General features: G+C 36.2%; 1 pseudogene; it reads right to left on the bottom strand.

Annotated features, from left to right (window-relative positions):
- Positions 1-3,184: 3,184 nt before the first annotated feature.
- Positions 3,185-22,334, bottom strand: part of LOC114039655 — a 34,933-nt pseudogene continuing 15,783 nt past the window's right edge.

Below are 22,334 nucleotides of genomic sequence, written 5' to 3'. Positions count from 1 at the left end.
ATTTGATGGAGAACATATTCTCTGTGATCTAGCTTGCTAGTAGAGAAGGGGGATTTCTGGAGTAGCACCAGCTTTGAAACAAGTCTTATAGCTTTGAGTTCAACATTTTCTAAGTTCAATGGTTTTATACGCTGGATCTTTGAGAAAGGTGTTACATTCTTCCTGTGCTTCTTGCTTTTTAGGAAGGAAGAAAACATCCACATAATTCCTGGCACATAGGAACTGAGTACTGCAGCTGAGCCAACTGTTAGAGGCAGTACAGACTACAGCCAAGCAGTGATGGCAGAAAGAAGTGGAACAACAGCTGGTGAAGACTGTGAAACCAGCACAAGGACTTCAATGACCACCATAGCCCTTAAGAATGACAGGTGTGAATATCCTCTACTCCCTCAGATTCCTTGTGTTTCTCCTTACTCATATCCATTGTGTGTGCTCTCTCCCTGCTGATGCTGGGAGTATTTATTGGAGGAGTGTGCCCCAGGTTTGTGGGGGAGATCTTCTGTGGCAACTTTTCTTTATTAATCAACCTCAGCAATTTCCTCTGGATTGAGTCCTTTGACTGACAGTACAAAATCAAACTATAAGTGGGAGCTTGAGGACTACAGACCCATAGAATGCCTTGAACTTTGGGTAGCTATTCCCGCCTAGACCCTGAAATATATCTTATATCTTATCCTGATATGGCCTTGGGGTTCTACAGAACTACAGCTTTTTTGGCTCAACATACAGTGTTCTTTCTACAGTAAAATGATGAGAAGTGTGCGGGTGTGTATGTATGTGTATCTTGCTCAGAGAACTGATAAAAAAACATTAATTGTAACATGGTGTACTGATCTGTGTGGATAGATGCAATATTCACCCTGATTAAATTATAGATCTTAGAAAACTTGAAGAAATATTCCCTGGGCAACGACAAGTTTTAGATAGTTATCTTTGGAGAAAATTACTCACTTGTTGTTTCCTTGACCTAATGAGCACTAGAAGAAAGTGGTTTGAGGAAGATTGTCATTAATAGAAGCAAAGTGGTAATGTGTCACCAGAAATATAGCTCAACTTTGCTGTACTGTGTACAATGAAAGCCTTCCTGACATCCCCTCTAGATTATTTCAACAGCTCCAAATTGGTCTCCCTGCATCGTCTCTTATTGCTCCAGTCTATCGTGAGCACAATTGTGTCTTGGCCCTGCTCTCCCCCATGGCTGGCATGCTGTCCCTTCTCAATCTCTTTCTCTTAGTTTCCCAGGCTTTCTTCACATAAATAAAGAGATAATAGAACTAGAAGTAGAAATAGAGATATCATGGCGATGATATAATGGTGATAGAGATAGATTTGAAATAGATATAAATAAAGATATAATCTAAAAATGGAAGTATATATATATGCATTGAGGGAGAGAAAAATCTCCATATATAGATGTATAGACATAGATATAAATATGTACCTTTATATGAATGAAACTCTCATTAAATATATCTGAATATATACATACTATATATAATATTTTGTATGTACCTAATCGTTTACACGTTGTCTCTCCCAATCAGAATATGGTATCAATAAGGGTAGTGACTACTTAGCATGATGCCAAAATTGTTGTTATTTGTTATTGTTGTTCAGTTGGTTCAGTCATATCTGACTTCATGACACCATTTGGAGTTTTCTTGGAAAAAATACTGAAGTAGTTTTCCATTTCCTTCTCCAGCTTATTTTACAGATGAGAAAACAGGGAAACAGGGTTAAGTGACTTGGTCAGGGTCACACAGCTAGGAAGTATGAGGCCAGATTTGAACTTATGAAGATGAGTCTTCCTGACTCTAGGCCCAGCACTCTATTCCCTCTGTCACCTAGTTGCCCAGGTGCCCAGCATGTAGTAAGTGTCAAGCAGGTGCTGATTGTCTGACTGACTGACTGATTGAGTCTTTGTGTCTGTTGAGCTGACTGAGTTAATATTCTGAGCCATTTGGATGAAAAGGAGAGTAAGCATATAAAGGGAAGGCAGGTGAAGAATATGGTTGATGGATCATTGAGAACACATAAGTGAAAGCACCTGAAGATTAGGCAGCACCATTGTGGATAAATATGACTGGTGTTATATAAAGGAGCTCATAATTTGTTAGTGAATATGATGGATGCTGTAGGAGTCACTTAGCCTTGACAATGTATTTTGAGAATATCTGTTATTGAATAGATGACAATTTATCAGGTAGTCAGTAATTGAGAATTTGATTAGCCAATCAATAATTTACTACCTTAACTGTCCATAAAACATTTCACTATTAGCTCTTAAATGAATTTTGGAATTGCTTATGTTAATTAAATCTCTTTCTCATTAAGGGTTCTGTAAAATCATAATTTTCATTTCTTATAAGAAATTGAGATCTACTTAACAAGGAAGACCTCTACGTTAACAGAGACACAAGAAGGTTCTATTTTGTGCACTAAATTTACATTGCATCTTTTAAATCAGTCATTTTTCAGCATTATTGATGTCTTGTTGAAGGAACTCTGATTATTACTGTAAATTTTCTATAACAATTCTTGGAAATTTAGAGTAAAAGGAAGTTTTGGAATCACTAATTTTGCCATCTATACAAATTCCTACCAATTGTCCCCATGCTCTAAAGTGTTTTTTATAAAATATAAGGAAACTACAAATATTTTTCATAATCCAAATTCTCATAATTCTTTTTTGAAAGGAAAGTAAGAGTAGAAAAGAACATAAATTGAAGTATCAGGTAACATATAGAGTAATATGATGTAGATCTGAAAAGCACTAAAAAAATAGTCTATTTCACTTCAAGTCCCCTTATTTTAAGTGTGAGGAAACTGAGGCCTAAAGAGGAAAAATAACCTGCTCAAGATCACACTGGCCATCATAGTGTAAGCTGGAATTTGAACTCAGGACCTTTGATTCAAAATACAATGTCCCTTCTGCTATATCATAGTCCCCACAAGGATTGTGTCAGTTTTCTTCCCTTTTTCTTTTTTTATTTTTGAGAGAAGTAAATTTATTGATATTCAATTTAATAAGTATTCAAATACAAATGCTACATATAAATAGTTCATCAAAAGGATTTTTGCTGAGAGGGGGTGGTAAAAACCTGTAATCTTTGCTCTAAGGAAGATTGAGGCTGGCGCATCACTTGAGCTTAAGAGTCCTGAGCTATGGCAGTGAGCTGTCCCACTAAGTCTGCACCAATATTGGTGAACCCCAGGAGTAGGGGAGACCATCAGGCTGCCTAAAGAGGGCTGAATGGATACCGGGTGGAAACAGAGGAGATCAAAATTCTGTGCAGATGACCACTGGGATCAGCATTGTAAATATCCTCAACACTTCCAGCCTGATTGAGTTCAGGAGACTCTGTCTCAAAAATACAAACAAAAAACAAACAAAACCCATTGACTGAAAAATCAATTAATAAATACAATACAGGACTTCAAATTCAAAATAATTGTATAGTTAACACCCCACTCATCTAGTTCCGTATACACAATTTTCTGGATAATTCAAGCTGACCTCTTTAAGTATCATTTTTAAAAATCATTATTGTGGATGAAAGTCTTTCTAAAACTAAATCACATATTTTTCTGACTCAAACAGAATATACTTATCCCTTTCTTTGTGATGAAGGACAATCATTACGAACATGAATTATCATTATACCAGCCCAGAATACAGGAGTATTTATGTCCATTACCGAAGTATCTAGGTTTATCTCTACACTAAATGTTCATGCTTTACCTCAATTCCTCTTTGTTTTTGTTTTGTTTCTTCTATCCGTAAGTTAGCCTTTGTTTCTACTTTTTGTTATTAGTGTTCCTATACCATGAAGAGCTCCTTTATAGCCAAAATAGTTAAAAACTCTGTTCCAAATATGCTAATGGAGCTTGAGGAAAGGCATTGGGGCTTTCCAATGAGTAAAGGGATTGACCATTAGGAAATATATGATGCCTATTTTGACTGCACGAAGGTCTTTTTTTCTTATTGCCGGGTTCTTCATGCTATTCCAGATATTTGAAATTGACACATAGGTAGCATCCTGATAAGTAAGTTATTACTAACCCCATCCATATCAGCAAAGCAATGTAAGTGTGGATTGTTGGCTGAGAGGTGAAAATATTCTTTTTTTTTTTACAAACAAGTGAACTTTATAATAATATTAGTTTGATATGAGATTTTAACCTCCATAAAGCCTGCCAAAAAGTGTTGGGCTGATGCCAATTAAGTGAATGTACTGGTTTTTCAGTTGATTTTTTTTCCTTCACAGTACTAATGGGTATAGTTTCACAAGCTGCTTTACATGGTGCTGGAATAACTGATCTAGCTGTGGAGTTGGGTATCAAGGTAAAGGAAAAGCCAAGGCCTGAACCACACAAATGGTACTATAGATGGATTGTAACGGTGTTTGATTGCTAAGCTACAGTGAGTGATGGTCCTGTTTTGAATCTTGTTACCATAAACAACACTGAGTATTTTGATTCTTGTCAATTCTATATTCTTTGAAAGAAGTATCATCATTGAGGATTTTTCCTGCATAATATAAAAAATTATTTTTGGCCCTTTCCTGGAAAGGTGTACTTCTTTTATGCTATCAATTTTCTCTTCCAGTGCCTTAAGGGTAAATTTTGATTTTCAAGATTTGTCATTGGCAGGTTCTTCACAATGATTGGCATGATGTCTAGGGCTTCTGAGGAGGATGAAATGGCTTGTGTTTGGTCACATTCACCCTTTGGGCAGATCTTTCTTTTAGGCCTTGGCCTCTGTCATGTTCTCCCAGCTGAGTGGCTTCATTCATCTTCTCTTAAAGGCACAAGACTGCTAGGGATTCGCTTTTCTGAAGCCGGGGACAAATTGTGGAGTCAGCAAGTGAATCAGCTGTTTCATCAGGGCCTAGTCACCACCAATATCACTTTCTTTGACATGCCTCTTCTTCCTCCTCAATTATATTAGTTTCACCTTTCCTTGAAAATAACTTGAATATAGTCATCACTTCCAAAATATTTTTCGATCACTTAGCAATGTGCTTGGCACATTTTAAGTGCTTAATAAATGCTGATTGATCATGTTTTTTTTTTTTTTTGTATAAATGAGTAAAGTAAGTATATATTTGTGGATAAAAGAAAAAAAAAACAATTCCAACTGGAAAGATTAATATTGTTATATTGGGTACGCATGTGAGCATGCTTTTCGTACAGTATCCATTCTTTGCTACACAAAAATCACACATGGAAAATATTAACATTCATTTTGAATATTCACACCCGGAACTTGATTATGATAAACTTGCAATAGATGAGGCCTTTGATTTCATTAGTATAGGGAGTTCCTAATGAGAAAATACCCTTTAACAATCAGATTGATATCTACTCTATAACTTAAAGTCTTACTAAGCACTGAGAAGTTCAATGAATTGACACGGTTCACATATCCAGTAAGTGTCAAAGGCAAAACTTGAATCCACATGGCTCCCAATCCACTATAGCATGCTGTTTCTGGACCTTGCCTTAAAAGTTATAATATTTATTTTTCAAAGCTATACCCCTATATGTTTACATAGTCTTCCTTAAATGATTTTTGCTCATTTTATCAATGACCCCCATGATTTCAAGACATTTCTTATTAATCAAGTTAGGACAATATAGAAATATGGATAAATATTTATATCTATGTATAGGTGTGTGTATGTAGATATTTATCTATCTTTATAGACCGACATCTATATATGTACATATATTCACATATATGTGCGTACATTTTTGGATAAGCATATATATCTTTTTATCTGTGTCCATATGCACACACACACATACACACACCTTCTTGCCTCTGGAAGGCCTCTTTAAAAGGCAACTGTATCCATATTTCATTTGGAAAAATTATGTGTAAATGGTAACATTGTCATCTCTGCCCAATGAAGACTTTTAGATTCAAACTATAAACATCTTCCGGTCTATAATTTGTGATTATTGGGGATTAAAATGAAAGAATCTGGTGTTAGGTTATAGGGGAAAAAAGTATGTTTAATATAAGATGGACTTTCCATGTGATACATTTCTTTCCTAGACTAACAAGTTTTCAAAAATGGTGTTTTCTTTTTGTTTTGCAGATTGATGTATTCCCCCTTGAGTTCCAATTGTGGTATAATATACCTAACTTTGCACTGGAAATCATGAAAAAAAAACCATTTTGTAGGAGATTAATACTCTCAAAATATAGATGAAAGCCAGTGTCTTGTATGGGTCAGGGCCTATGAGAATTGGTATGATTTTAGTGTGTCATGATTTAAAACAGAAAAATAAAATTATTCTGGGGACAATTATGTCTTGGAATTCAGCAATATCATTGATCATTTCCATGCAAGTTTTCTTTGTCTTGTGCTACTCACTTAATATGCCTCCTTGATTATGGAACTCTAGTGTCTACAACAATTATTCATGTTTTATCTGTTAATGTGAGTCTTTGGAGGTATTAGGTATGCTCAGAAGATTGAGAGAGAGACTCACCCCAGAATAGAGAAATCCAGCAGTTTCATAAACAAACCTATAGTGTTCAGCGAATCCTACAATGAAATGCTAGAGGCTGATGTTGTTTCAGGTTCTAATCTGCATCTGCCGTTCACACTTCTTTGATTTACTCTTCCCACTTTATTATATAGTGAACAATAACCATTATTGCTAATTCCCATCAAACTTTTCTTTCATGCTGAAAGGAAAACACAAAGGTTTATATCTCATTTGCATTTATATTACATTTTTGCAGATATCCCAACCAGTCCAATTAGCTTTGGAAGATCTGGACTAAAATGCTAAATTTCACGCAATATCTCAATTATTCAAACATTTCTCTTTGTTAGAGTCTGAGGGTAATGGAGAGGGACCTTTTCAAAGCTAACATTGAATACTGGGGGGGTAGGTAATTTATAAATGTGGTCCCTTGGGAAGAGGAAAATATTTCTTACTATATCTGCTTATATTTTCCCAACTCTGGAAGATAAATCCAAGAAAATAGTCATGTACAATATAATGGAAAAGTAAGCCAGGGAACTAGACAGTTGATACCCTGGAGCTGGCACACAACTTGGTTGGTTCAACTTTACAGGAATAAGAACTAAACCTGTGATTTCATTGGTATAGGGAGCTCTTCAAGAAGGAAACTCTCTATCAATGTAGGTCAGCAACTTCTCTGAAATGTATGGTCTCAGCAAGTTGCCTGGAAAGCACCAAGAAGTTAAAGAACTTGTTCATAACCACACAATCAGTGTGTGTCAGAGTCAGGATTTGAACCCAGGTCCTTCTTGCCTTGAAGTTAACACTCTTTTCACTATGATGCATTAACTTTCAGGCTTAGTTCCCACTTGATTCCATGCTAATTGCAAATAGAATGTCACAAGTATACTCCCAACTGGTTCTCTGATAATTCTAGATGAAACTTATTTAGAACTAATGGAGACATCCTTAAAAGTCATTACATTACATAATAGTCAATATATAATTACATTTTAGCCCTAGGTTTTCTGCAGAGCTCTCCCTCTTCTATTCTTGAGGAGTGGTGTTTATTATGATGATAGAAAGTTCATAAGAAGCGCCACAGAAAATGTGGTGTCAAGTTAGGACTTGTGTACCACAAGAGTTCCCAACAATTAGAATAATTTATGTGGAAATAGAAAAAGTGAGAAGAAACTTGTTTGAAGTATTCAGAATTATGAAGCACATAATGAAACACGAATACACACTTTACACACTTGTTGTTCTGTCCCATAATTATATAAAAAAATGTAACTCCATCAATAAGAGCCACAGAACATCTTTTTTAAGATTGCTTCATCTCCCTCTCTTCTTTCTTCTCTTCTCTTCCCCTCCCCATCTCCTTTTCCAAACTGAAGCTTAGTCTATTCATTTCAGGAATTCATCCTTAAAGGAGACTTTAAAATTTTCTTACCTAACAGAGAGCTAGGTTGCTCAGTGGATAGAGCACTAGTTCTGCAGTCAAGATAGACCTGAGTTCAAATCCAGTCTCAGAAACTAGCCATATGATTCTAGGAAAGCCATTTAAATTTGTTTGCCTCAATTTCCTCAACTGTCAAATAATGAATAATAATAACACCTAGATCCAAAGGTTGATGTGAGGATCAAATGAGATAATATTGTAAATTATTTAGCATAGTTCTGGGGCTTATAGTAACTTCTTAATAAATGCTTGTTTCCCACCTTTCTTATCTAAAGATCTTCAAGTTAAAAGTAGAGAGAGACATATCAGAGAAAGATTTGGGGCAGCTTTAGTGGAAGTAATGGATGACCTGAGAGGCCCCTAGCTATTTCTAGAATTTTTTTTTATGCCAGGCACTTGTATTAATGTAGCAAATTACAACATTGATTGGAAGAAATGAAATTCAAAACAAATACAAGAGGATTAATTACAAAGCAGCAAAAATACTTCTCTCTCTACCTTCCCATACAAATTAAACTTTTGACTAGTTGTTTTAGCAAGCAATTATAATACCCCATTTAGGATTCTTCAAGCCTACAGAAGCAGAGATTGCACTATTCAGGTTATCAGAGGTCAGAATAAATGTAAGTTGTTCCTGGACTGGATGCTTTTTAAACTCTTGATCATCTCACCCTTGTTAGACATCTCTCAGTTTAGCCTTACTTGGAAATAACATCAGCTAACATTAACTTTTTTTCTAAAGATGTGGAGTAGATATGTGTATATAATAGCTCTCTCTTCTATTCAGCTCCAGACTGGGGAGGGGGGGAATAGGGAGTCATGTGATTTTATTTTAGCTGGGTGTCTTGTAGAGATGGAGATGTGCCAATAGGAACCTTTAAATTGGTTTTCTGATTCTAACTTTGTATCTCCATTCATGATTTCTCTCCCATGAAATAATGAGATAATATTTATAAAGGGCTTAGCATAGTGCCTGACACATAGGGCATGCCTAATAAATGTTTATTTCCTCCCTTCTGCCCCATCCTTCAGCTCTCAATGCTTTTTTCATCATCTGGTTCATCATTATTCCTATCTGCATCAACCTCCCATTAGTTTGAGTTTATTTCCTATGTGCTTTATATGCTCAAATAATGTTTTTAAAGTGTTTCCTAAGTACATAATCACCTAACTAAATCAAGAAAGTTGATGAGCAGAAAGTCAGCAAACAGGTAAATTTTTCTTGAAATAACAATTTATAGAACTATTTGAGTAGCCAAGGAAGGGTCAATATCTGCATCAATGAAAGGAGCACTTTTCACCAATGAAATTGATGACCTTTGGAGCATTGAAGAAAACATTTTTGGAGGGATCAAAGCTAGGCCTTACTTTCACTAGTTCTACCCCGGTCAATGTGTACTATTCTTTCTGCTTTCTTCTAGATTGCATCTCAGCACCTTGGTTAGATTTAGAAATATGATGAAATGATGACTATTTTACTGCTTATTACAAGAATAAAGCTGTGTTGAAAATGCTACATATAAATAAAATTGTCATTGCAGAATATAGTTTTCAGCAGCCAACCCCATGTTTTAGGGATAGAGAAAAGAAGGGAGGACACAACCAGAGGAAACTTTTTTCAACTTGCAATGAGGAAGTGATCAATTCCCTAAATGAGACCTAAAGTAAAACATCTATTTTCTATTGTCCCTTGGGTATGTCTATCAGCTTAGCTTAGCTTAGCTAAGCTAATATCAGTAAACTAAGAAGAGTGTCTACTGAGGAATAGAGGTATAAAATGATGAAATAATTTAGTCTTGACAAGGCAACCACAGAGTACAAATATTAAAGAGGAGGATCCAGGAAAAGCACATTTGCCAAGGCTAATGAGAACTATGAATCACATGCCATAAACAAAAATGATTTAAAAAAACTATAATGTATAATTCCATATCCCTTGCCATTCTCTATTCCTCTGTATACAAACATGTAATCCCTTAACCATTTTCTACTCAAACATCAGAAGAAATCTATTAAATACAAATATGAAGGCAGAGCCAAGATGGGAAAATAAAGGCAGTGACTCACCCAACCGCTTCCCAATTCCTCTCCAAACAATGACAAAATAATGCCTCAGAATGAATCTGGGAGCATCAAAACAAACGAAATATCAACATGGAACAGCATTCCAGCCCTAGACAACTTAGAAGGTCATCAGGAAAGATCTGTCTTACTGGGGAAAGAGGAGATACTGGTCCAGCACCTTGTCTGGCAAGCCAGCAGTGAGGCCTCTGGCACAAGTCAGGAGTAGGTTTTGGGGATAGCTGAATCTGTGACAGTGAGTTACAGAGCTCTCATTCCACATACTGTAAAGGGGTCAGCAACTGGTCAGAAGAAGATGATAGAGGAACCTTATCTGGTACTAGGTACAGGATTCTGTTGCATTGCTGATATGGAGATCCACTTTAAAGTCCCAGGACAAGGAGGAGAACTAGTACACTAGTGTTCCTAGCTGCAGAAAAGTGGGGGACCCTGGTCACAGTTCCAGGGAAGAAAACAATTCTTGTGGTCACTCACAGACTAAAGTACAGGGCAGGAGATCAGTGACTTTTCACCCCCACCCTCAATGAGCTCTGAAAACAACAGAAAAAGAAAAAAAACAAACAAACCTGAAGTTTCAGACAGTGCTCCTTGCAGGCCAGGAGCAGAACCTAACTTTAACATAAAGTTAAAAGTCAATAAATGCGCTGGGAAAATGAGCACACAACAACAACAACAACAACAAAAAGGAATCTGACTGCAGAAAGTAACTACAGGAACAGGGAATATCAAATATCAAAACACAAACTAGGAAAAAGACAACAATGTCAAAGGGGCTAAATGCAAAGCCCCAAAGAAAAATGTGAGTTTGTTAAAGGAGACACAAAAACTACTGAAGAAAATAACATCTTAAAAAACAGACTATGCCAAATAGTAAAAGAGGTCCAAAAAGCCAAGGAAGAGAAGAATGTCTTGAAAAGCAGAATTGGCCAAATGGAAAAGGAGTTCCAAAAGCTTGCTGAAGAAAACAATTTCTTAAAAATTCGAATGAAACAAATGGAAGCTAATATCTGTATGAGGAATCAAGAAACAACAAAACCAAACCAAATGAATTGAAAAATATATAGAAGACAATGTGAAATATCTCTTTGTAAAAACAACTGATCTGGAAAATAGATCCAGGAGAAATAATTTAAAAAAAATGGACTACCTGAAACTCATGATCAAATAAAGAGCCTAGACATCATCTTTCAAGAAATTATCAAGGAAAACTGGCCTAGAATTCTAGGTATTCTAGAGCCAGAGGGCAAAATAGAAATGGAAGGAATCCACCAATCACCTCCTGAAAGAGATCCCAAAATGAAAACTGCCAGGAATGTTATAGTCAAATTCCAGAATTCCCAGGTCAAGGGGAAAATATTGCAAGCAGCCAGAAAGAAAAGATTCAAGTATGGTGGAGCCACAGTCAGGATAATACAAGATTTAACAGCTTCTACATTAAAGGATTGGAGGGCTTGGAATATGATATTCCAGAGGGCAAAGAAGCTAGGATTAAAACCAAGAATCACCTACCCAGCAAAACTGAGTATAATCCTTCAGGGGAAAAAAATGGGCATTTGATGAGATAGAGGACTTTCAAGCATTCTTGATGAAAAGTTCAGAGATGAATTGAAAATTTGGCTTTCAAATACAAGACTCAAGAGAAGTATAAAAAGGTAAACAGGAAAGGGACATCAAAAGGGGTTCAACATGGTTAAACTGTCTATATTTCTATATACGAAGATGATATATTGAAACTGTTAAGAACTTTATCATAATTAGGGCAGTTAGAAGCAGTACATGTAAACAGAGAGCACAGATGTGAGCAGATTATGATAGGCTGATACCTAAAAATAAAATGAAGGCGTGAGAAAGATGAATATACTGGCAAAAGTGGGAAAGGAGAGGTAGAATGGGTAAATTATCTCAGACAAAAGAGGCATAAAGATTTCACAATTGGAAGGGAAGAGAGGGTTTAAGCAGACAGTGCTCAAACCTTAATCTCACTGGAATTGATTGAAAGAAGGAATAATATACACCCTCATTTGGTATGGAAATCTATCTTACCCTATAGGGAAGTAGGAGGGGAGAGGAATAGAAAAGGGGGGTGATAGAAGGGAGGGCAGATTGGATGAGGTAGTGAGCAGAAGCAAAATATTTTTGAGGGGTAACAGGGTGAAAGGAGAGAAAGAGAGAGAGAGAGTGAGAGTGAGAGAACAAGATGTGAAGAAATACAAAGTTGGTGATCATAACAGTGAATGAGAATGGGATGAATTCTCCATAAAATGGAAGTGGATAGTGGAGTAGATTAAAAACCATAACCCAACAATGTGTTGTTTACAAGAAACACACTTGGAGCAGAGAGCAACACACAGGCTAAAGGTAAGGGGTGGAGCAGAATCTATTATGGTTCAGCTGAAGCAGAACAAGCAGGGCTAGCAATTATGATCTAAGACAAAGTGAAAAAAAATAGATCTAATTAAAGAGATAAGCAAACAAACTACATCTTGATAAAAGGTACCATAGACAATGAAGGAATATCAATACTAAACATATGTGCACTAAATGGTATAGCACCCAAATTCTTAAAGGAAATGTTAAATGAATGAGAGGAGAAAATAAATAAAACCATACTAGTAAGCAACCTCAATTTTCTGCCCTTAGAGTTAGAGACATCTAACCAAAAAATAAACAAGAAAGAAGTTGAGAAAATCAATATTATTTTAGAAAAAGTAGATATGAGAGATCTCTGGAGAAAACTGAATCATAATAGAAATATATATACCTCTTTCTCAGCTATACATGACATTTACACAAATATTGACCATGTATTAGGTCATAAAAACCTGACAACCAAATGCAGAAAAAGCAGAAACATTAAATGCACCATTTTCAAATTATAATGTGATAAAAATAATATTCAATAAAGGCCTGTGAAAACAATTTAAAAATTAATTGTAGGGGGCAGAGCCAAGATGGTGGAGTAAAAGCAGTGACCTGCTTGAGCTCTCCCCCAAACTCCTCCAAATACCTGTAAAAAATGACTCTAAACAAATTCTAAAGCAGCAGAACCCATAAAAAGACAGAGTGAAACAAATTTCCAGCCCAAGACAACCTGGATGGTTGATCTGAAAGGTATATCACGCTGGGTGGGGAGAGGAGCGCAGTTCTGCATGGGCATGCAGGCAAAATAGGCCTCAGGGAACCTGAAGCAGGCCTCAGGGGACTGAATCACAAGCAGTTGTGGTGGATTCCAGACTTCTCAACCCACAAACACCAAAGACAACTTACAAGGTCAGTGGGAAAGGTCTGTTACTGTGGTGAGAGAGAGAAGGGATGTCCCAGCCCCAGTCCCCGAACTTGGCCCCAGGGCTGTGGCTGCTTCTGGAGCTTCTGGCCCACAGACTGAAAGGAAAATGAATAGCTGATCAGAGGGAGATTGAAGGGATCTCTCTGCTGGTGCAGAATTCTCTTACTTTGCCCATGCTTGGATCTGGGTCACAGAGTCCTGGGGTGAGGAGGAGTGCTGATGTGGTGGAGTTTGTAGTGGTGATAAAGAGGAAATCCCCCTCACAGTTCCAAGGCAGAAAAGAGTGCTTGTGGTCACTCATAGACCAGAGCACAGGCCGGGAAAGGAGTAAACACCTCGCCCTTTATCATACCACCCTGGAAGGACTGAAAATTTACAGGTCCCTAGAAGTATCTCTGAAAACAACTGCACAAAACCCCTGAAGCTTGGACATTCTCCACAATGGAAGCAGACTCCTACCTTAACAAAGAGTTTAAAAGTGAAATAATTGGCTGATATCATGAACAAACAAAGGCGCAAAAAAAGTCAGACCATGGAATCTTTCTTTGGTAACAAAGAAAATCAAAAAATACAACCAGAAGAAGACAACAAAGTCAAAGTTCCTACATCCAAAGCCTCTGAGAAAAATATGAATCAGTCCCAGGACATGGAAGAGCTCAAAAAGGATTTTCAGAAACAAGTAAGAGAAGTAGAGAAAAAGTAGTAAGGAAATGAGAATGATGCAAGACAATCATGAAAAACAAGTCAACAGCTTGCTAAAGGAGACCCAAAAAAATACTGAATAAAATAACACCTGAAAAAAATAGCCTAACCCAAATGTTTACAAAAGAAGTCCAAAAAACCAGTGAGGAGAAGAATGCCATTAAAAGCAAAATTGGTCAAATGGAAAAGCAAGTCCAAAAGCTTACTGAAGAATGTACTTCTTTAAGGTACTGTAAAGTAAATCCAAAAGAATGAAAAAATAGAAAACAATGAGAAATATCTCATTGGGAAAATAACTGACCTGGAAAATAGATCCAGGGGAAAGAATTTAAAAATTATTGGACTATCTGAAAGCCATGATCAAAAAAAGAGTCTAGACATCATCTTGAAGAAATTATCAAGGAAAACTGCTCTAATATTTTAGAACTAGACGGTAAAATAGAAATGGAAGGAATCCACCAATCACCTTTTGAAAGAGATCCCCAAAGGAAAACTCCTAGGAATATTGTGGTCAAATTCCAGAGTTCCCAGGTCAAGGAGAAAATATTGCAAGCAACCAGAAAGAAAACAATTCAAGTATTGTGGAAACACAATCAGGGTAACACAAGATTTATCAGTTTCTACATTAAAGGTCCGGAGGGCATGGATTATAATATTCTAGAGGGCAAAGGTGATAGAATTACAACCAAGTATCACCTACCCAGCAAAATTGCGTATAAACCTTCAGGGGTAAGAATGGTCATGCAGTGAAATAGGGGGCTTTCAAGCATTCTTGATGAAAAGAACAGAGCTGAATAGAAAATTTGACTTTCAAATACAAGACTCAAGTGAAACATGAAGAGGTGAACAGGAAAGAGAAATCATAGGAGATTTGTTAAGGTTGAACTGTTTACATTCCTGCATGGAAAGATGATATTTGTAACTCATGAGACATTTGTCAGTATTAAGGTAGTTGGGGAGAAAAATTATATGTATGTATATAGATAGATAGATAGATAGATAGATAGATAGATAGATAGATAGATAGGTATATAGATGGCACAGGGTGAGTTGAAGATGAATGGGTGATATCTGGAGAATAAAATTAAGAGATAAGAGAGGATTAAACTGGGAGAAGGAGAAAGGGAGAGGTAGAATGGGGTAAATCATTTCACATAAAACAGACAAGAAAAGGCTTTTATAGTGGAGGGGAAATGGAGGAAGGTGAGAAGGAATGAGTGAATCTTATTCTCATAGGATATGGCTTAAGGAGGGAATAACATATACACTCAATTGGGTATGGAAATCTGTCCTACTCTACAGGAAAATGGGGGGGGAAGGTGACAAGAGAGTAGGGGGATGATAGAGAGAAAAGCAGATTGGGAAAGGGGTTAATCAGAAACAAATACTTCTGAAGAGGGACAGGGTCAAAAGAAAGAATAGAGTAAATGGGGGGGCAGGATAGGATTAAAGGAAATAGAGTTAGTTTTTCACAGCATGTCTACTATGAAAGTGTTTTGCATAACTGCACATATATATTGAGTTGCTTGCCTTTGCAATGAGGGTGGGTGGTGAGGGAAGAAGGGAGAAAATTTGTAACCCTAAAAACACATATGTACAAAAAAAATGTTTTCACATGCAACTGAGAAATAAGAAATACAGGAAATGGGGTATAGAAATCTATCCTGCCCTACAGGAAGATAGAAGGGGAAGGGCATAAGAGAAGGAGTGGGGGAGAGATATAAGGGAGGGCACATTAGGGAAGGGGTATACAGAATGCATGCCACCCTGGGGTGGGGGAAAGAGTGAGATGTGGAGAAAATTTGGAACTCAAAATACTGTGGAAGTGAAAACAAAGGAATAAATCAAGTTTCTCTTAAAATAATAAGTAGTATTTATCTAAAACCAACAACAAGTATTATATGTAATGATCATTAGCAAGGATTCCCATTATTACCACTATTATTCAAAATTATTTTATAGAGCTAGAAATAATAAAATTCAGCTGGAAGAACAAAAAAATCAAGATTATCAAGGGAACTAATGAAAAAAAAGGGAAGGAAGTTGTCCTAGTTATACCAGAACTCAAACCAAGTAGTAATCATCAGAACAATCTGCTATTGGCTAAGAAATAGAGTGATGGATCAGTGGAATAGATTAGGTATACAATACATATTAGGAAAGGATCATGATAATCTTGTATTTGATAAACATAAAGATCCAAACTATTGGAACACAAATTCACTATTTGACAAAAACTGCTGGGAAAACTGGGAAGTGGTTTGGCAGAAATATACATATATACATATGTGTATGTATGCATGCATGTTTACCAGTACCTTACATTCTATACCAAGATAAGATCAAAAGTACATGAGTTGGACATAAAGGATGATGCCATGATAAGATTAGGGGAGTCTATAATAGGTTATCTATCATGTCTATGCATGGGGAAGAATTTACTACCAAACAAGAGATAAAGAGCATTAAGGGATATAAAATGTAGAATCTTGGTTACATTAAATTACAAATATTTTCTGCAGCTCAAACCAATACAGCCAAGACTAGAAGGAAAACAGAAAACTGGGGTTGGGGGGAATTGGAGTAATTTTTTTTTATATAGGCTTCATTTCACAAATACATAGAGAACTGAGTTAAATTTACAAGATTATAAGTCATTCCTAATTGATAATGGTTAAAAGATATAAACACGCAGTTTTCAGATAAAGAAATCAAAGCTATATATAATCATATGAAAAATGCTCTGAATCAACATTGATTAGAGAAATGCAAATTAAAACAACTCTGAGGTACTACCTCATACCTACCAGATTGGCTAATATGACAAAAAAGGAAAATGACAAATGTTGGAGGGAATGTAGGAAAATTAGGACACTAATGCATTGTTGGTTGAGTTGTTCAGCTGATCCAACCATTTTGGAGAGCAATTTGGAACTATGACCAGAGAGCTAAAAAACTGTGCATACCCTTTGACTCAGCAATACCACTACTAGGTGTCTATGCCAAAAAGATTTTTTAAAAGAAAATGATTTATTTGTAGAAAAATATTTATTACAGTTTTTTTTGTGGTCACAAAGAATTGAAAATTGAGGGGATGCCCATCAATTCAGGAATGGCTGAACAAATTATGCTATGTGATTGTGATGGAAAGCTGTTGTGTTATAAGAAATGATGAGCAAGATGCTGTCAGAAAAGCCTGGAAAGCCTTGCCTGAACTGATGAAACATGAAATGAGCAGCACCAGAACATTGTACACCATAATAGCAATATTGTACAATGGTCACCAGTGAATGATTTATCCATTGGCCTCAAAATGCAAAACTCCTGAATGGGCCTGAGAAAGATTAAAAAGTAATTGGGAAATGTTTAACAAAATAAAAATACAGTCCAAGGTAGAGAATATTAGTTTGTGGTTTTCTTAGACAATATGCAGCCCTGGGGCAGCTAGGTGGCAGAGTGGATAGAATGCTGGGCCTAAAGTCAAGAAGACTCATCTTCCTGAGTTCAGATCTGGCCTCACACTCTTACTAGTGTGTCTGTGTGACTGGGCAAGTCACATAGCCCTGTTTGCCTCAGTTTCCTCACCTGTAAAATGAGCTGGAGAAGGAAATAGCAAACCACTCTAGTATCTTTTCCAAGAAGATCATAAATGGGGTCACGAAGAGTCAGACATGACTTAAATGACTAAACAACAACCACATGTGATACTATACTAGCTGTATAAATGCAAAGATAAGGAATGCAACATTCCCTACTCTCAAGCATCTTACATTATAACAGGGATGAGACATACACATGTAAGTACGTTCAGGATAAATAGGAATAAGGATAAATGCAAGGAGGGAGGGCAATATTAGCTTGGAAGATGAGGAATATCTCTGAGTAGAAAATGCTTCAGACCATTATTGATTTTATTTTATTTTTTTTAGAAACAGAAGGGATTTTACAAATCATCTGTTCATAATCCCTCATTTTACAGATGAAGAAACTGACATCCGAAGATTAAACAATTCATCTAAAGTTACACAGTGAATCAATGGAAGAATAGAATTTAAACTTGGGTCTCCAAGGATTTTTCCACTGTACAACACTACTTCTCATATTAGCCTACCCAAAGGATCCCTTCTATCTTAGAAATTCACTCTGCACACTCTTTTAGGAAAACTCATCCATTTCAAGTTTCCAATATCATCTCTATGCAGATTAATCTCATATCTATACCTTTATTTCTGACCTCCAAGCTTCCTCACTTCCCACATGCACATGTTAAACTGCCTCCTGGCTTGTCACCCCCTAGAAATCTTGCCTGCACCCAAACTGGAACTCAATGTTCTATCCTCAAAAGATTCAGAAAGAACAAGAGAAAGGGGGTAGAAGATGAGACACAAATGGTAATAACGTTGCTGAACTATTTTGCTATTTGTTGTTGTTGTCTTTTTTTGTAAAGGTCAGTGTTGATGTCACTCAGAAAAAAAATGAATGATATAAGTTATTCTAATCAATAGAACCACACATGCTGTGCTCTATATTGGTTATTGTCTGAAGAATTTCTATACTTATAAAAAAGCTTTAAAGTGCTCCCATCCAAATAATGACCTGAATCAAATCTGTTTAAATTATGAAAGCTGAAAAAAATCACAGGTTGAAGTGCTATGGATGAAAATATTAGCAACATCAAGTGATAACATAACAACTTAGAGATAAGCAGTGTGTCTCCTGTGAAGCGCAGGGATTCAACTGGAACAGCAATTTAATTCCATTTTTTTCTATGAATATCAAGCAAACACCTTTATCCATTGACTGACTCTGTATCCAAAATAACCTTGTACACAGGAACTCTATGAGGCCTTTTTTGGAGTCCAACTCTAGGTAGATCAAGAAGAGAAAACCTTTCTCAGAGGGATAAGCTATGAAATCTTTAAGGAGATGACATGAATATATCACGTATTAAGACAACAGCCTTATTTTCAAATTTAATTTTGTTTTAATTTAACTCCTGATTCCATATGGATTCTAAGAATTCTAAGTTTTCAACATCTAGTCCATTCTCTCCTCTTATTGGGATCTCTTCATATTTTTGTGATGAAAGCTAGGTGGTACAGTGGTTAGGGCACTGGGCCTGGAGCTAGGAAGACCTGAATTCAAATCCAGATTCTTACTATTTGTGTGACAGGGGGCAAATCACAACCTTTGTCTGTCTCAGTTTTCTTAACTGTAAAAAGTGAATAATAATAGTACTTACATTTGAGGGTTGTCAGAAGAATGAAATGACATATTTGTAAAGTGCTTAGCTGTGCCTGGCACATAAAAGGCACTTAACAAATCTTATTTCCTTTCTATGAGGAAGAAGAAGCTGGTAGCAAAGTAGATAGAGCACTTAGCCTGCAGTCAGGAAGATCTGAATTCAAAACCAGACTCAGACACTTACTAGCTGTATGACCCTGGCTGAGTCACTTAATCTTGGTTTGCCTCAGTTTACTCAACTATAAAATTGTAGTAATAATAGAACCTACTTTTCAGAGTTATTTTAACGGTTAAGTGAGATTTTTTAAAAGCATTTGGAAGGTAGCAGGTACTATAGAAAAGCTTATTTCCTTTCTTTCCTTCTTTTCTTTCCTTCATAATCTTCCTTCCATATCTCAGAAATCCTTTATTTCAATAGTACACATATTTAATCAGCTAATCACTAAATATGTATTGAGTTTATTCTATTGGTGAAGGTACCATATACACACATAAATATGAAAAAAAATACAAGGTAACTTCAGGGGAAACTTGGGAAGATTAGAAAAGGCTTCAAGTAGCAGATTGCATTTGACTTGATATTTGAAGAAAACTAGGAATTCTAAGACTATAGGTGTTAAGAGCATGTACCCAAGAATGGGAAATAGCCATTGCAAAGACATGGAGGTAGGGGTATGATTATTTTATTCAAGGAACAAAGATAAATTTAGTGGAGTTGGACAATATAACTGAAGTAATGTATAACACCTGGAAAGGTAAGTTGAAGCCAATTTTCTCTCCACCAGCGCGGATCACAATCCTTCCACAGGTATTGGTACTGTTATTTCATTGATATAGGGAGCTTTCTTGTGAGGAAAGTCCCTCTACAAATTCAGGCCAGTAACTTTTTTTTTTTCAATTGATAGCATAGCTGCCTGGGAGCATGGAAAATTTCCAATATATAAGAAAGAAAGGAATTGAACGCAGCTCTTCTCAGCTTTAAGGCTGGTTCTCTATCCCAACACACAGTTTCCTTTTCACAACAACAAGAAATCATTGTCAACCTGGTAATTTAGGTTCTTTGAACTTATCAAGGATATACTTGGATAACAGACACACAGTGGATTATCATGGCTCATACTCAGAATATGATGCCTGTTGTTTGTCTCTCCCCATTCATGCTGCAGAAAGCAGCAAACAGATAAAATTTGGCTAGAAAGTAGTACCAGAAAGTGAGGAGAGATATAACTAAAGAAGAAAGGCATGGTGGTCAAGCTCAAGGTCATATAAAAGGATGCCAAGGTGATAAGATGGCAGCACTTATAAGTGCTTATCGGTGCCATCTAGGTTGTCAACATAGGCCATGATGGATATGGGGATATCTTAGAGTTCAAGACATGCATAGAAAGACTGTCTAAGAGGCTACTAGTCTAATCCAGAGCATCTACAACCAAGAAAATACCACAAGCAGTGAGAATGAAATAATTCAAGTTCAAAGGAGCCATAGTCAGGATTACACAGGATTTAACAGTCATCACATAAAGAAACAGAAAACATGGAATACAATATCACAAAAGGCAAAGAATCTAGGTTTACAGCCAAGACAAATTTAGCCATCAAAACTGAGTGTAATACTACTAAGGGCAAAAAAAAAGTCTTTAATGAAATAGAAGACTTTTAAGAATTCCTGATGAATAGAACAGAGTGTGTAGAAATTTTGAAGTACAAACACAAAATATAAAAATGTAAACATGATCAAACAATCTGAAAGGGCTAAATAAGGATAAACTGCTTACATTCTAATGTGTATAACCTCTGAATGCTGTCATCATCATGGATCATAGAGGGAGTCTAATTAGACAAAAGGCCTGGGATTGGTTCTGTTATATACTGATCACCTTAAAATAAGAATGGAAAGCTAGGGCAAAAGAAATCTACTAGAGGAGGAAAGGGAGAGGAATTTTCTGGAAAATTATCTTGTGTAATTAGCTATCCAAAGTCAAAGACTATCTAATCAAGAAGGAAGAGGTGGAGGGAATAGCTAGCCCTTGAACTTTTTATCTGAAATGGTCAAATGAGGGGAAAATAAACATAGAATTAGGTACAAAAATACATTTCATTTAATAGGGAAATGGGAGGGGAAAAGGAAAAGGGAGAATGGGAATTTAAAGGAGGAGTAGAATAAGGGAAGGATTATCCTAAGCAAAACAAACTCTAAGTATGTATAAAAAACATTTATAGCTTTTTTTTTCAGTAGCAAAGAACGGGAAACTGTTGTTATTGTTCAGGCATTTTCACCTCTTCATGACACCGTTTGGGTTTTCTTAGTAAAGGAATTGGAGTGGTTTGCCATTATTTTCTCCAGCTCAATTTACAGATGAAGAAACTGAGGCAAAGAGGGTTAAGTGACTTGCCAAAGGTCACACAACTAGTAAGTGCCCGAGGCCAAATTTGAATTCATGAAGAGGAGTCTTTCTGACTCCAGGCTTGGCACTCTATCTATTGTGCCACAACAACAACAAAGAAATAATTGATGGCGTAGTTTCCGAAAAACAACAAAACCAAACAAAAACTGGGAAGACATGTATGAATCAATACAGAGTAAAGTAAACAGAACCAGGAGAACATTTTATATAATGACAATGTTATATTTTTATTTAAGTATACATATTTATATAATGACAATATTATACAGTCAAACAACTCTGAATAACTGAAGATCTCACTTTGAATATTTTTATGACTAATCACAATTCTAGAAGACTACTCACCTCCTGATAGAGAAGTGAAAGACTCAAAGCACAAAATGAGACTTTTTTGTTTTTGAACATGGCCTATGTGGAAATTTGATTATATTAATTACATGCTTCTAACAGAAGTTCTATACATCTTTCTTTCTCAAAGTGGAGGGGGAGGTGAGAGGAATAAAATCTGATTTTTAGTGATTCAAAAAAAATTCAATTAAAAAATAAAAGATGGACATATCACTCAAAAATATGTTCCCACCTCTGAAGAAACTCACATTCTAAAGGTGGAGAAAATATATAAATAAGTATGTAATATAAGACCCAGAGTAGACAGACAAGATTATCT

Source organism: Vombatus ursinus, unplaced genomic scaffold (genome assembly GCF_900497805.2).
Source record: "Vombatus ursinus unplaced genomic scaffold, bare-nosed wombat genome assembly UNPS02000749.1, whole genome shotgun sequence".
Taxonomy (NCBI): Eukaryota; Metazoa; Chordata; class Mammalia; order Diprotodontia; family Vombatidae; genus Vombatus; species Vombatus ursinus.
The sequence above is the reverse complement of the archived record's forward strand: the minus strand, read 5'-3'. Positions and strand labels throughout refer to the sequence as shown.